The sequence below is a fragment of the Spermophilus citellus genome (genome assembly GCF_964194105.1).
Source record: "Spermophilus citellus genome assembly, chromosome: 11".
NCBI classification, from domain to species: domain Eukaryota; kingdom Metazoa; phylum Chordata; class Mammalia; order Rodentia; family Sciuridae; genus Spermophilus; species Spermophilus citellus.
In genome coordinates, this window is record NC_138192.1 from 8,911,622 (window position 1) to 8,928,166 (window position 16,545).

Genomic DNA, 16,545 nt, shown 5'->3' on the forward strand with positions numbered 1-16,545 from the left:
ACTGCATTGGGCTACATCAAGAGGAAACAAAACATAGAGATAGAACGTGAAACTCCTTTATTGTGTCAAGTTTCAAGAAGCTAGCACAAACCGTGTTGGATTTAGAGTTCCAAATACATCTATCAATATAGGAGAAAACAGAGTGAAACCTAAAAATTCAAAGTGTTACTGGAAACGAACGCTTCAACATAGAAGAACGAAATTTGGGGAACCAAGTCGCCTTAGTGTACTGATCATTACCTGAAAGTATCATTCAGTTTGGGTGAAAAAATATTTGCTGAGATTTCTGGAGATTCGTAATTTTAGGAAGCTTGGCAACCCCTTTCCATGAAAGTGTTTCTCGCCAGTTACTGCTTAGGGCTACATCAAGAGGAAACAAAACGTAGAGATAGAACGTGAAACTACTTTATTGTGTCAAGTTTCAAGAAGCTAGCACAAACACTGTTGGATTTAGAGTTCCAAATACATCTATCAATATAGGAGAAAACAGAGTGAAACCTAAAAATTCAAAGTGTTACTGGAAACGAACGCTTCAACATAGAAGAACGAAATTTGGGGAACCAAGTCGCCTTAGTGTACTGATCATTACCTGAAAGTATCATCCAGTTTGGGTGAAAAAATATTTGCTGAGATTTCTGGAGATTCGTAATTTTAGGAAGCTTGGCAACCCCTTTACATGAAAGTGTTTCTCGCCAGTCACTGCTTAAGGCTACATCAAGAGGAAACAAAACATAGAGATAGAACGTGAAACTACTTTATTGTGTCAAGTTTCAAGAACCTAGCACAAACCGTGTTGGATTTAGAGTTCCAAACACATCTATCAATATAGGAGAAAACAGAGTGAAACCTAAAAATTCAAACTGTTACTGGAAATGAACGCTTCAACATAGAAGAACGAAATTTGGGGAACCAAGTCGCCTTAGTGTACTGATCATTACCTGAAAGTATCATCCAGTTTGGGTGAAAAAATATTTGCTGAGATTTCTGGAGATTCGTAATTTTGGGAAGCCTGGCAACCCCTTTCCATGAAAGTGTTTCTCGCCAGTCACTGCATTGGGCTACATCAAGAGGAAACAAAACGTAGAGATAGAACGTGAAACTACTTTATTGTGTCATGTTTCAAGAAGCTAGCACAAACCGTGTTGGATTTAGAGTTCCAAATACATCTATCAATATAGGAGAAAACAGAGTGAAACCTAAAAATTCAAAGTGTTACTGGAAACGAACGCTTCAACATAGAAGAACGAAATTTGGGGAACCAAGTCGCCTTAGTGTACTGATCATTACCTGAAAGTATCATCCAGTTTGGGTGAAAAAATATTTGCTGAGATTTCTGGAGATTCGTAATTTTGGGAAGCCTGGCAACCCCTTTCCATGAAAGTGTTTCTCGCCAGTCACTGCATTGGGCTACATCAAGAGGAAACAAAACATAGAGATAGAACGTGAAACTACTTTATTGTGTCATGTTTCAAGAAGCCAGCACAAACCGTGTTGGATTTAGAGTTCCAAATACATCTATCAATATAGGAGAAAACAGAGTGAAACCTAAAAATTCAAAGTGTTACTGCAAACGAACGCTTCAACATAGAAGAACGAAATTTGGGGAACCAAGTCGCCTTAGTGTACTGATCATTACCTGAAAGTATCATCCAGTTTGGGTGAAAAAATATTTGCTGAGATTTCTGGAGATTCGTAATTTTAGGAAGCTTGGCAACCCCTTTCCATGAAAGTGTTTCCCGCCAGTAACTGCTTAGGGCTACATCAAGAGGAAACAAAACGTAGAGATAGAACGTGAAACTACTTTATTGTGTCAAGTTTCAAGAAGCTAGCACAAACCGTGTTGGATTTAGAGTTCCAAATACATCTATCAATATAGGAGAAAACAGAGTGAAACCTAAAAATTCAAACTGTTACTGGAAACGAACGCTTCAACATAGAAGAACGAAATTTGGGGAACCAAGTCGCCTTAGTGTACTGATCATTACCTGAAAGTATCATCCAGTTTGGGTGAAAAAATATTTGCTGAGATTTCTGGAGATTCGTAATTTTGGGAAGCCTGGCAACCCCTTTCCATGAAAGTGTTTCTCGCCAGTCACTGCATTGGGCTACATCAAGAGGAAACAAAACATAGAGATAGAACGTGAAACTACTTTATTGTGTCAAGTTCCAAGAAGCTAGCACAAACCGTGTTGGATTTAGAGTTCCAAATACATCTATCAATATAGGAGAAAACAGAGTGAAACCTAAAAATTCAAAGTGTTACTGGAAACGAACGCTTCAACATAGAAGAACGAAATTTGGGGAACCAAGTCGCCTTAGTGTACTGATCATTACCTGAAAGTATCATTCAGTTTGGGTGAAAAAATATTTGCTGAGATTTCTGGAGATTCGTAATTTTAGGAAGCTTGGCAACCCCTTTCCATGAAAGTGTTTCTCGCCAGTTACTGCTTAGGGCTACATCAAGAGGAAAAAAAACGTAGAGATAGAACGTGAAACTACTTTATTGTGTCAAGTTTCAAGAAGCTAGCACAAACACTGTTGGATTTAGAGTTCCAAATACATCTATCAATATAGGAGAAAACAGAGTGAAACCTAAAAATTCAAAGTGTTACTGGAAACGAACGCTTCAACATAGAAGAACGAAATTTGGGGAACCAAGTCGCCTTAGTGTACTGATCATTACCTGAAAGTATCATCCAGTTTGGGTGAAAAAATATTTGCTGAGATTTCTGGAGATTCGTAATTTTAGGAAGCTTGGCAACCCCTTTCCATGAAAGTGTTTCTCGCCAGTCACTGCTTAAGGCTACATCAAGAGGAAACAAAACATAGAGATAGAATGTGAAACTACTTTATTGTGTCAAGTTTCAAGAACCTAGCACAAACCGTGTTGGATTTAGAGTTCCAAACACATCTATCAATATAGGAGAAAACAGAGTGAAACCTAAAAATTCAAACTGTTACTGGAAATGAACGCTTCAACATAGAAGAACGAAATTTGGGGAACCAAGTCGCCTTAGTGTACTGATCATTACCTGAAAGTATCATCCAGTTTGGGTGAAAAAATATTTGCTGAGATTTCTGGAGATTCGTAATTTTGGGAAGACTGGCAACCCCTTTCCATGAAAGTGTTTCTCGCCAGTCACTGCATTGGGCTACATCAAGAGGAAACAAAACGTAGAGATAGAACGTGAAACTACTTTATTGTGTCATGTTTCAAGAAGCTAGCACAAACCGTGTTGGATTTAGAGTTCCAAATACATCTATCAATATAGGAGAAAACAGAGTGAAACCTAAAAATTCAAACTGTTACTGGAAACGAACGCTTCAACATAGAAGAACGAAATTTGGGGAACCAAGTCGCCTTAGTGTACTGATCATTACCTGAAAGTATCATCCAGTTTGGGTGAAAAAATATTTGCTGAGATTTCTGGAGATTCGTAATTTTGGGAAGCCTGGCAACCCCTTTCCATGAAAGTGTTTCTCGCCAGTCACTGCATTGGGCTACATCAAGAGGAAACAAAACATAGAGATAGAACGTGAAACTACTTTATTGTGTCATGTTTCAAGAAGCCAGCACAAACCGTGTTGGATTTAGAGTTCCAAATACATCTATCAATATAGGAGAAAACAGAGTGAAACCTAAAAATTCAAACTGTTACTGGAAACGAACGCTTCAACATAGAAGAACGAAATTTGGGGAACCAAGTCGCCTTAGTGTACTGATCATTACCTGAAAGTATCATCCAGTTTGGGTGAAAAAATATTTGCTGAGATTTCTGGAGATTCGTAATTTTAGGAAGCTTGGCAACCCCTTTCCATGAAAGTGTTTCCCGCCAGTAACTGCTTAGGGCTACATCAAGAGGAAACAAAACATAGAGAAAGAACGTGAAACTACTTTATTGTGTCAAGTTTCAAGAAGCTAGCACAAACCCTGTTGGATTTAGAGTTCCAAATACATCTATCAATATAGGAGAAAACAGAGTGAAACCTAAAAATTCAAACTGTTACTGGAAACGAACGCTTCAACATAGAAGAACGAAATTTGGGGAACCAAGTCGCCTTAGTGTACTGATCATTACCTGAAAGTATCATCCAGTTTGGGTGAAAAAATATTTGCTGAGATTTCTGGAGATTCGTAATTTTAGGAAGCTTGGCAACCCCTTTCCATGAAAGTGTTTCTCGCCAGTCACTGCTTAAGGCTACATCAAGAGGAAACAAAACATAGAGATAGAACGTGAAACTACTTTATTGTGTCAAGTTTCAAGAAGCTAGCACAAACCGTGTTGGATTTAGAGTTCCAAATACATCTATCAATATAGGAGAAAACAGAGTGAAACCTAAAAATTCAAACTGTTACTGGAAACGAACGCTTCAACATAGAAGAACGAAATTTGGGGAACCAAGTCGCCTTAGTGTACTGATCATTACCTGAAAGTATCATCCAGTTTGGGTGAAAAAATATTTGCTGAGATTTCTGGAGATTCGTAATTTTGGGAAGCCTGGCAACCCCTTTCCATGAAAGTGTTTCTCGCCAGTCACTGCATTGGGCTACATCAAGAGGAAACAAAACATAGAGATAGAACGTGAAACTACTTTATTGTGTCATGTTTCAAGAAGTTAGCACAAACCGTGTTGGATTTAGAGTTCCAAACACATCTATCAATATAGGAGAAAACAGAGTGAAACCTAAAAATTCAAACTGTTACTGGAAACGAACGCTTCAACATAGAAGAACGAAATTTGGGGAACCAAGTCGCCTTAGTGTACTGATCATTACCTGAAAGTATCATCCAGTTTGGGTGAAAAAATATTTGCTGAGATTTCTGGAGATTCGTAATTTTAGGAAGCTTGGCAACCCCTTTCCATGAAAGTGTTTCTCGCCAGTTACTGCTTAGGGCTACATCAAGAGGAAACAAAACGTAGAGATAGAACGTGAAACTACTTTATTGTGTCAAGTTTCAAGAAGCTAGCACAAACCCTGTTGGATTTAGAGTTCCAAATACATCTATCAATATAGGAGAAAACAGAGTGAAACCTAAAAATTCAAAGTGTTACTGGAAACGAACGCTTCAACATAGAAGAACGAAATTTGGGGAACCAAGTCGCCTTAGTGTACTGATCATTACCTGAAAGTATCATCCAGTTTGGGTGAAAAAATATTTGCTGAGATTTCTGGAGATTCATAATTTTGGGAAGCCTGGCAACCCCTTTCCATGAAAGTGTTTCTCGCCAGTCACTGCATTGGGCTACATCAAGAGGAAACAAAACATAGAGATAGAACGTGAAACTACTTTATTGTGTCATGTTTCAAGAAGCTAGCACAAACCGTGTTGGATTTAGAGTTCCAAATACATCTATCAATATAGGAGAAAACAGAGTGAAACCTAAAAATTCAAACTGTTACTGGAAACGAACGCTTCAACATAGAAGAACGAAATTTGGGGAACCAAGTCGCCTTAGTGTACTGATCATTACCTGAAAGTATCATCCAGTTTGGGTGAAAAAATATTTGCTGAGATTTCTGGAGATTCGTAATTTTGGGAAGCCTGGCAACCCCTTTCCATGAAAGTGTTTCTCGCCAGTCACTGCATTGGGCTACATCAAGAGGAAACAAAACATAGAGATAGAACGTGAAACTACTTTATTGTGTCATGTTTCAAGAAGCCAGCACAAACCGTGTTGGATTTAGAGTTCCAAATACATCTATCAATATAGGAGAAAACAGAGTGAAACCTAAAAATTCAAACTGTTACTGGAAACGAACGCTTCAACATAGAAGAACGAAATTTGGGGAACCAAGTCGCCTTAGTGTACTGATCATTACCTGAAAGTATCATCCAGTTTGGGTGAAAAAATATTTGCTGAGATTTCTGGAGATTCGTAATTTTAGGAAGCTTGGCAACCCCTTTCCATGAAAGTGTTTCCCGCCAGTAACTGCTTAGGGCTACATCAAGAGGAAACAAAACGTAGAGATAGAACGTGAAACTACTTTATTGTGTCAAGTTTCAAGAAGCTAGCACAAACCGTGTTGGATTTAGTGTTCCAAATACATCTATCAATATAGGAGAAAACAGAGTGAAACCTAAAAATTCAAACTGTTACTGGAAACGAACGCTTCAACATAGAAGAACGAAATTTGGGGAACCAAGTCACCTTAGTGTACTGATCCTTACCTGAAAGAATCATCCAGTTTGGGTGAAAAAATATTTGCTGAGATTTCTGGAGATTCATAATTTTAGGAAGCTTGGCAACCCCTTTCCATGAAAGTGTTTCTCGCCAGTCACTGCTTAAGGCTACATCAAGAGGAAACAAAACATAGAGATAGAACGTGAAACTACTTTATTGTGTCATGTTTCAAGAAGTTAGCACAAACCGTGTTGGATTTAGAGTTCCAAACACATCTATCAATATAGGAGAAAACAGAGTGAAACCTAAAAATTCAAACTGTTACTGGAAACGAACGCTTCAACATAGAAGAACGAAATTTGGGGAACCAAGTCGCCTTAGTGTACTGATCATTACCTGAAAGTATCATCCAGTTTGGGTGAAAAAATATTTGCTGAGATTTCTGGAGATTCGTAATTTTAGGAAGCTTGGCAACCCCTTTCCATGAAAGTGTTTCTCGCCAGTTACTGCTTAGGGCTACATCAAGAGGAAACAAAACGTAGAGATAGAACGTGAAACTACTTTATTGTGTCAAGTTTCAAGAAGCTAGCACAAACCCTGTTGGATTTAGAGTTCCAAATACATCTATCAATATAGGAGAAAACAGAGTGAAACCTAAAAATTCAAAGTGTTACTGGAAACGAACGCTTCAACATAGAAGAACGAAATTTGGGGAACCAAGTCGCCTTAGTGTACTGATCATTACCTGAAAGTATCATCCAGTTTGGGTGAAAAAATATTTGCTGAGATTTCTGGAGATTCATAATTTTGGGAAGCCTGGCAACCCCTTTCCATGAAAGTGTTTCTCGCCAGTCACTGCATTGGGCTACATCAAGAGGAAACAAAACATAGAGATAGAACGTGAAACTACTTTATTGTGTCATGTTTCAAGAAGCTAGCACAAACCGTGTTGGATTTAGAGTTCCAAATACATCTATCAATATAGGAGAAAACAGAGTGAAACCTAAAAATTCAAACTGTTACTGGAAACGAACGCTTCAACATAGAAGAACGAAATTTGGGGAACCAAGTCGCCTTAGTGTACTGATCATTACCTGAAAGTATCATCCAGTTTGGGTGAAAAAATATTTGCTGAGATTTCTGGAGATTCGTAATTTTGGGAAGCCTGGCAACCCCTTTCCATGAAAGTGTTTCTCGCCAGTCACTGCATTGGGCTACATCAAGAGGAAACAAAACATAGAGATAGAACGTGAAACTACTTTATTGTGTCATGTTTCAAGAAGCCAGCACAAACCGTGTTGGATTTAGAGTTCCAAATACATCTATCAATATAGGAGAAAACAGAGTGAAACCTAAAAATTCAAACTGTTACTGGAAACGAACGCTTCAACATAGAAGAACGAAATTTGGGGAACCAAGTCGCCTTAGTGTACTGATCATTACCTGAAAGTATCATCCAGTTTGGGTGAAAAAATATTTGCTGAGATTTCTGGAGATTCGTAATTTTAGGAAGCTTGGCAACCCCTTTCCATGAAAGTGTTTCCCGCCAGTAACTGCTTAGGGCTACATCAAGAGGAAACAAAACGTAGAGATAGAACGTGAAACTACTTTATTGTGTCAAGTTTCAAGAAGCTAGCACAAACCGTGTTGGATTTAGTGTTCCAAATACATCTATCAATATAGGAGAAAACAGAGTGAAACCTAAAAATTCAAACTGTTACTGGAAACGAACGCTTCAACATAGAAGAACGAAATTTGGGGAACCAAGTCACCTTAGTGTACTGATCCTTACCTGAAAGAATCATCCAGTTTGGGTGAAAAAATATTTGCTGAGATTTCTGGAGATTCATAATTTTAGGAAGCTTGGCAACCCCTTTCCATGAAAGTGTTTCTCGCCAGTCACTGCTTAAGGCTACATCAAGAGGAAACAAAACATAGAGATAGAACGTGAAACTACTTTATTGTGTCAAGTTTCAAGAAGCTAGCACAAACCGTGTTGGATTTAGAGTTCCAAATACATCTATCAATATAGGAGAAAACAGAGTGAAACCTAAAAATTCAAACTGTTACTGGAAACGAACGCTTCAACATAGAAGAACGAAATTTGGGGAACCAAGTCACCTTAGTGTACTGATCATTACCTGAAAGTATCATCCAGTTTGGGTGAAAAAATATTTGCTGAGATTTCTGGAGATTCGTAATTTTGGGAAGCCTGGCAACCCCTTTCCATGAAAGTGTTTCTCGCCAGTCACTGCTTAGGGCTACATCAAGAGGAAACAAAACATAGAGATAGAACGTGAAACTACTTTATTGTGTCAAGTTTCAAGAAGCTAGCACAAACCGTGTTGGATTTAGAGTTCCAAATACATCTATCAATATAGGAGAAAACAGAGTGAAACCTAAAAATTCAAAGTGTTACTGCAAACGAACGCTTCAACATAGAAGAACGAAATTTGGGGAACCAAGTCGCCTTAGTGTACTGATCATTACCTGAAAGTATCATTCAGTTTGGGTGAAAAAATATTTGCTGAGATTTCTGGAGATTCGTAATTTTAGGAAGCTTGGCAACCCCTTTCCATGAAAGTGTTTCTCGCCAGTTACTGCTTAGGGCTACATCAAGAGGAAACAAAACGTAGAGATAGAACGTGAAACTACTTTATTGTGTCAAGTTTCAAGAAGCTAGCACAAACCCTGTTGGATTTAGAGTTCCAAATACATCTATCAATATAGGAGAAAACAGAGTGAAACCTAAAAATTCAAACTGTTACTGGAAACGAACGCTTCAACATAGAAGAACGAAATTTGGGGAACCAAGTCGCCTTAGTGTACTGATCATTACCTGAAAGTATCATCCAGTTTGGGTGAAAAAATATTTGCTGAGATTTCTGGAGATTCGTAATTTTGGGAAGCCTGGCAACCCCTTTCCATGAAAGTGTTTCTCGCCAGTCACTGCATTGGGCTACATCAAGAGGAAACAAAACATAGAGATAGAACGTGAAACTACTTTATTGTGTCATGTTTCAAGAAGCTAGCACAAACCGTGTTGGATTTAGAGTTCCAAATACATCTATCAATATAGGAGAAAACAGAGTGAAACCTAAAAATTCAAACTGTTACTGGAAACGAACGCTTCAACATAGAAGAACGAAATTTGGGGAACCAAGTCGCCTTAGTGTACTGATCATTACCTGAAAGTATCATCCAGTTTGGGTGAAAAAATATTTGCTGAGATTTCTGGAGATTCGTAATTTTGGGAAGCCTGGCAACCCCTTTCCATGAAAGTGTTTCTCGCCAGTCACTGCATTGGGCTACATCAAGAGGAAACAAAACATGGAGATAGAACGTGAAACTACTTTATTGTGTCAGGTTTCAAGAAGCCAGCACAAACCGTGTTGGATTTAGAGTTCCAAATACATCTATCAATATAGGAGAAAACAGAGTGAAACCTAAAAATTCAAAGTGTTACTGGAAACGAACGCTTCAACATAGAAGAACGAAATTTGGGGAACCAAGTCGCCTTAGTGTACTGATCATTACCTGAAAGTATCATCCAGTTTGGGTGAAAAAATATTTGCTGAGATTTCTGGAGATTCGTAATTTTAGGAAGCTTGGCAACCCCTTTCCATGAAAGTGTTTCTCGCCAGTCACTGCTTAAGGCTACATCAAGAGGAAACAAAACATAGAGATAGAACGTGAAACTACTTTATTGTGTCAAGTTTCAAGAACCTAGCACAAACCGTGTTGGATTTAGAGTTCCAAACACATCTATCAATATAGGAGAAAACAGAGTGAAACCTAAAAATTCAAACTGTTACTGGAAACGAACGCTTCAAGATAGAAGAACGAAATTTGGGGAACCAAGTCGCCTTAGTGTACTGATCATTACCTGAAAGTATCATCCAGTTTGGGTGAAAAAATATTTGCTGAGATTTCTGGAGATTCGTAATTTTGGGAAGCCTGGCAACCCCTTTCCATGAAAGTGTCTCTCGCCAGTCACTGCATTGGGCTACATCAAGAGGAAACAAAACATAGAGATAGAACGTGAAACTACTTTATTGTGTCATGTTTCAAGAAGCTAGCACAAACCGTGTTGGATTTAGAGTTCCAAATACATCTATCAATATAGGAGAAAACAGAGTGAAACCTAAAAATTCAAACTGTTACTGGAAACGAACGCTTCAACATAGAAGAACGAAATTTGGGGAACCAAGTCGCCTTAGTGTACTGATCATTACCTGAAAGTATCATCCAGTTTGGGTGAAAAAATATTTGCTGAGATTTCTGGAGATTCGTAATTTTGGGAAGCCTGGCAACCCCTTTCCATGAAAGTGTTTCTCGCCAGTCACTGCATTGGGCTACATCAAGAGGAAACAAAACATAGAGATAGATCGTGAAACTACTTTATTGTGTCATGTTTCAAGAAGCCAGCACAAACCGTGTTGGATTTAGAGTTCCAAATACATCTCTCAATATAGGAGAAAACAGAGTGAAACCTAAAAATTCAAACTGTTACTGGAAACGAACGCTTCAACATAGAAGAACGAAATTTGGGGAACCAAGTCGCCTTAGTGTACTGATCATTACCTGAAAGTATCATCCAGTTTGGGTGAAAAAATATTTGCTGAGATTTCTGGAGATTCGTAATTTTAGGAAGCTTGGCAACCCCTTTCCATGAAAGTGTTTCCCGCCAGTAACTGCTTAGGGCTACATCAAGAGGAAACAAAACGTAGAGATAGAACGTGAAACTACATTATTGTGTCAAGTTTCAAGAAGCTAGCACAAACCGTGTTGGATTTAGTGTTCCAAATACATCTATCAATATAGGAGAAAACAGAGTGAAACCTAAAAATTCAAACTGTTACTGGAAACGAACGCTTCAACATAGAAGAACGAAATTTGGGGAACCAAGTCGCCTTAGTGTACTGATCATTACCTGAAAGTATCATCCAGTTTGGGTGAAAAAATATTTGCTGAGATTTCTGGAGATTCGTAATTTTAGGAAGCTTGGCAACCCCTTTCCATGACAGTGTTTCCCGCCAGTAACTGCTTAGGGCTACATCAAGAGGAAACAAAACGTAGAGATAGAACGTGAAACTACTTTATTGTGTCAAGTTTCAAGAAGCTAGCACAAACCGTGTTGGATTTAGAGTTCCAAATACATCTATCAATATAGGAGAAAACAGAGTGAAACCTAAAAATTCAAACTGTTACTGGAAACGAACGCTTCAACATAGAAGAACGAAATTTGGGGAACCAAGTCGCCTTAGTGTACTGATCATTACCTGAAAGTATCATCCAGTTTGGGTGAAAAAATATTTGCTGAGATTTCTGGAGATTCGTAATTTTAGGAAGCTTGGCAACCCCTTTCCATGAAAGTGTTTCCCGCCAGTAACTGCTTAGGGCTACATCAAGAGGAAACAAAACGTAGAGATAGAACGTGAAACTACTTTATTGTGTCAAGTTTCAAGAAGCTAGCACAAACCGTGTTGGATTTAGTGTTCCAAATACATCTATCAATATAGGAGAAAACAGAGTGAAACCTAAAAATTCAAACTGTTACTGGAAACGAACGCTTCAACATAGAAGAACGAAATTTGGGGAACCAAGTCGCCTTAGTGTACTGATCATTACCTGAAAGTATCATCCAGTTTGGGTGAAAAAATATTTGCTGAGATTTCTGGAGATTCGTAATTTTAGGAAGCTTGGCAACCCCTTTCCATGAAAGTGTTTCTCGCCAGTCACTGCTTAAGGCTACATCAAGAGGAAACAAAACATAGAGATAGAACGTGAAACTACTTTATTGTGTCAAGTTTCAAGAACCTAGCACAAACCGTGTTGGATTTAGAGTTCCAAACACATCTATCAATATAGGAGAAAACAGAGTGAAACCTAAAAATTCAAACTGTTACTGGAAACGAACGCTTCAACATAGAAGAACGAAATTTGGGGAACCAAGTCGCCTTAGTGTACTGATCATTACCTGAAAGTATCATCCAGTTTGGGTGAAAAAATATTTGCTGAGATTTCTGGAGATTCGTAATTTTGGGAAGCCTGGCATCCCCTTTCCATGAAAGTGTTTCTCGCCAGTCACTGCATTGGGCTACATCAAGAGGAAACAAAACATAGAGATAGAACGTGAAACTACTTTATTGTGTCATGTTTCAAGAAGCTAGCACAATCCGTGTTGGATTTAGAGTTCCAAATACATCTATCAATATAGGAGAAAACAGAGTGAAACCTAAAAATTCAAACTGTTACTGGAAACGAACGCTTCAACAGAGAAGAACGAAATTTGGGGAACCAAGTCGCCTTAGTGTACTGATCATTACCTGAAAGTATCATCCAGTTTGGGTGAAAAAATATTTGCTGAGATTTCTGGAGATTCGTAATTTTGGGAAGCTTGGCAACCCCTTTCCATGAAAGTGTTTCTCGCCAGTCACTACATTGGGCTACATCAAGAGGAAACAAAACATAGAGATAGAATGTGAAACTACTTTATTGTGTCAAGTTTCAAGAAGCTAGCACAAACCCTGTTGGATTTAGAGTTCCAAATACATCTATCAATATAGGAGAAAACAGAGTGAAACCTAAAAATTCAAACTGTTACTGGAAACGAACGCTTCAACATAGAAGAACGAAATTTGGGGAACCAAGTCGCCATAGTGTACTGATCATTACCTGAAAGTATCATCCAGTTTGGGTGAAAAAATATTTGCTGAGATTTCTGGAGATTCGTAATTTTGGGAAGCCTGGCAACCCCTTTCCATGAAAGTGTTTCCCGCCAGTCACTGCTTAGGGCTACATCAAGAGGAAACAAAACATAGAGATAGAACGTGAAACTACTTTATTGTGTCAAGTTTCAAGAAGCTAGCACAAACCGTGTTGGATTTAGAGTTCCAAATACATCTATCAATATAGGAGAAAACAGAGTGAAACCTAAAAATTCAAAGTGTTACTGGAAACGAACGCTTCAACATAGAAGAACGAAATTTGGGGAACCAAGTCGCCTTAGTGTACTGATCATTACCTGAAAGTATCATCCAGTTTGGGTGAAAAAATATTTGCTGAGATTTCTGGAGATTCGTAATTTTGGGAAGCCTGGCAACCCCTTTCCATGAAAGTGTTTCTCGCCAGTCACTGCATTGGGCTACATCAAGAGGAAACAAAACATAGAGATAGAACGTGAAACTACTTTATTGTGTCATGTTTCAAGAAGCCAGCACAAACCGTGTTGGATTTAGAGTTCCAAATACATCTATCAATATAGGAGAAAACAGAGTGAAACCTAAAAATTCAAACTGTTACTGGAATCGAACGCTTCAACATAGAAGAACGAAATTTGGGGAACCAAGTCGCCTTAGTGTACTGATCATTACCTGAAAGTATCATCCAGTTTGGGTGAAAAAATATTTGCTGAGATTTCTGGAGATTCGTAATTTTAGGAAGCTTGGCAACCCCTTTCCATGAAAGTGTTTCCCGCCAGTAACTGCTTAGGGCTACATCAAGAGGAAACAAAACGTAGAGATAGAACGTGAAACTACTTTATTGTGTCAAGTTTCAAGAAGCTAGCACAAACCGTGTTGGATTTAGAGTTCCAAATACATCTATCAATATAGGAGAAAACAGAGTGAAACCTAAAAATTCAAACTGTTACTGGAAACGAACGCTTCAACATAGAAGAACGAAATTTGGGGAACCAAGTCGCCTTAGTGTACTGATCATTACCTGAAAGTATCATCCAGTTTGGGTGAAAAAATATTTGCTGAGATTTCTGGAGATTCGTAATTTTGGGAAGCCTGGCAACCCCTTTCCATGAAAGTGTTTCTCGCCAGTCACTGCATTGGGCTACATCAAGAGGAAACAAAACATAGAGATAGAACGTGAAACTACTTTATTGTGTCAAGTTTCAAGAAGCTAGCACAAACCGTGTTGGATTTAGAGTTCCAAATACATCTATCAATATAGGAGAAAACAGAGTGAAACCTAAAAATTCAAAGTGTTACTGGAAACGAACGCTTCAACATAGAAGAACGAAATTTGGGGAACCAAGTCGCCTTAGTGTACTGATCATTACCTGAAAGTATCATTCAGTTTGGGTGAAAAAATATTTGCTGAGATTTCTGGAGATTCGTAATTTTAGGAAGCTTGGCAACCCCTTTCCATGAAAGTGTTTCTCGCCAGTTACTGCTTAGGGCTACATCAAGAGGAAAAAAAACGTAGAGATAGAACGTGAAACTACTTTATTGTGCCAAGTTTCAAGAAGCTAGCACAAACACTGTTGGATTTAGAGTTCCAAATACATCTATCAATATAGGAGAAAACAGAGTGAAACCTAAAAATTCAAAGTGTTACTGGAAACGAACGCTTCAACATAGAAGAACGAAATTTGGGGAACCAAGTCGCCTTAGTGTACTGATCATTACCTGAAAGTATCATCCAGTTTGGGTGAAAAAATATTTGCTGAGATTTCTGGAGATTCGAAATTTTAGGAAGCTTGGCAACCCCTTTACATGAAAGTGTTTCTCGCCAGTCACTGCTTAAGGCTACATCAAGAGGAAACAAAACATAGAGATAGAACGTGAAACTACTTTATTGTGTCAAGTTTCAAGAACCTAGCACAAACCGTGTTGGATTTAGAGTTCCAAACACATCTATCAATATAGGAGAAAACAGAGTGAAACCTAAAAATTCAAACTGTTACTGGAAATGAACGCTTCAACATAGAAGAACGAAATTTGGGGAACCAAGTCGCCTTAGTGTACTGATCATTACCTGAAAGTATCATCCAGTTTGGGTGAAAAAATATTTGCTGAGATTTCTGGAGATTCGTAATTTTGGGAAGCTTGGCAACCCCTTTCCATGAAAGTGTTTCTCGCCAGTCACTGCATTGGGCTACATCAAGAGGAAACAAAACATAGAGATAGAATGTGAAACTACTTTATTGTGTCATGTTTCAAGTAGCCAGCACAAACCGTGTTGGATTTAGAGTTCCAAATACATCTATCAATATAGGAGAAAACAGAGTGAAACCTAAAAATTCAAAGTGTTACTGGAAACGAACGCTTCAACATAGAAGAACGAAATTTGGGGAACCAAGTCGCCTTAGTGTACTGATCATTACCTGAAAGTATCATCCAGTTTGGGTGAAAAAATATTTGCTGAGATTTCTGGAGATTCGTAATTTTAGGAAGCTTGGCAACCCCTTTCCATGAAAGTGTTTCCCGCCAGTAACTGCTTAGGGCTACATCAAGAGGAAACAAAACGTAGAGATAGAACGTGAAACTACTTTATTGTGTCAAGTTTCAAGAAGCTAGCACAAACCCTGTTGGATTTAGAGTTCCAAATACATCTATCAATATAGGAGAAAACAGAGTGAAACCTAAAAATTCAAACTGTTACTGGAAACGAACGCTTCAACATAGAAGAACGAAATTTGGGGAACCAAGTCGCCTTAGTGTACTGATCATTACCTGAAAGTATCATCCAGTTTGGGTGAAAAAATATTTGCTGAGATTTCTGGAGATTCGTAATTTTGGGAAGCCTGGCAACCCCTTTCCATGAAAGTGTTTCCCGCCAGTCACTGCTTAGGGCTACATCAAGAGGAAACAAAACATAGAGATAGAACGTGAAACTACTTTATTGTGTCAAGTTTCAAGAAGCTAGCGCAAACCGTGTTGGATTTAGAGTTCCAAATACATCTATCAATATAGGAGAAAACAGAGTGAAACCTAAAAATTCAAAGTGTTACTGGAAACGAACGCTTCAACATAGAAGAACGAAATTTGGGGAACCAAGTCGCCTTAGTGTACTGATCATTACCTGAAAGTATCATCCAGTTTGGTGAAAAAATATTTGCTGAGATTTCGGGAGATTCGTAATTTTGGGAAGCCTGGCAACCCCTTTCCATGAAAGTGTTTCTCGCCAGTCACTGCATTGGGCTACATCAAGAGGAAACAAAACATAGAGATAGAACGTGAAACTACTTTATTGTGTCATGTTTCAAGAAGCCAGCACAAACCGTGTTGGATTTAGAGTTCCAAATACATCTATCAATATAGGAGAAAACAGAGTGAAACCTAAAAATTCAAACTGTTACTGCAAACGAACGCTTCAACATAGAAGAACGAAATTTGGGGAACCAAGTCGCCTTAGTGTACTGATCATTACCTGAAAGTATCATCCAGTTTGGGTGAAAAAATATTTGCTGAGATTTCTGGAGATTCGTAATTTTAGGAAGCTTGGCAACCCCTTTCCATGAAAGTGTTTCCCGCCAGTAACTGCTTAGGGCTACATCAAGAGGAAACAAAACGTAGAGATAGAACGTGAAACTACTTTATTGTGTCAAGTTTCAAGAAGCTAGCACAAACCGTGTTGGATTTAGAGTTCCAAATACATCTATCAATATAGGAGAAAACAGAG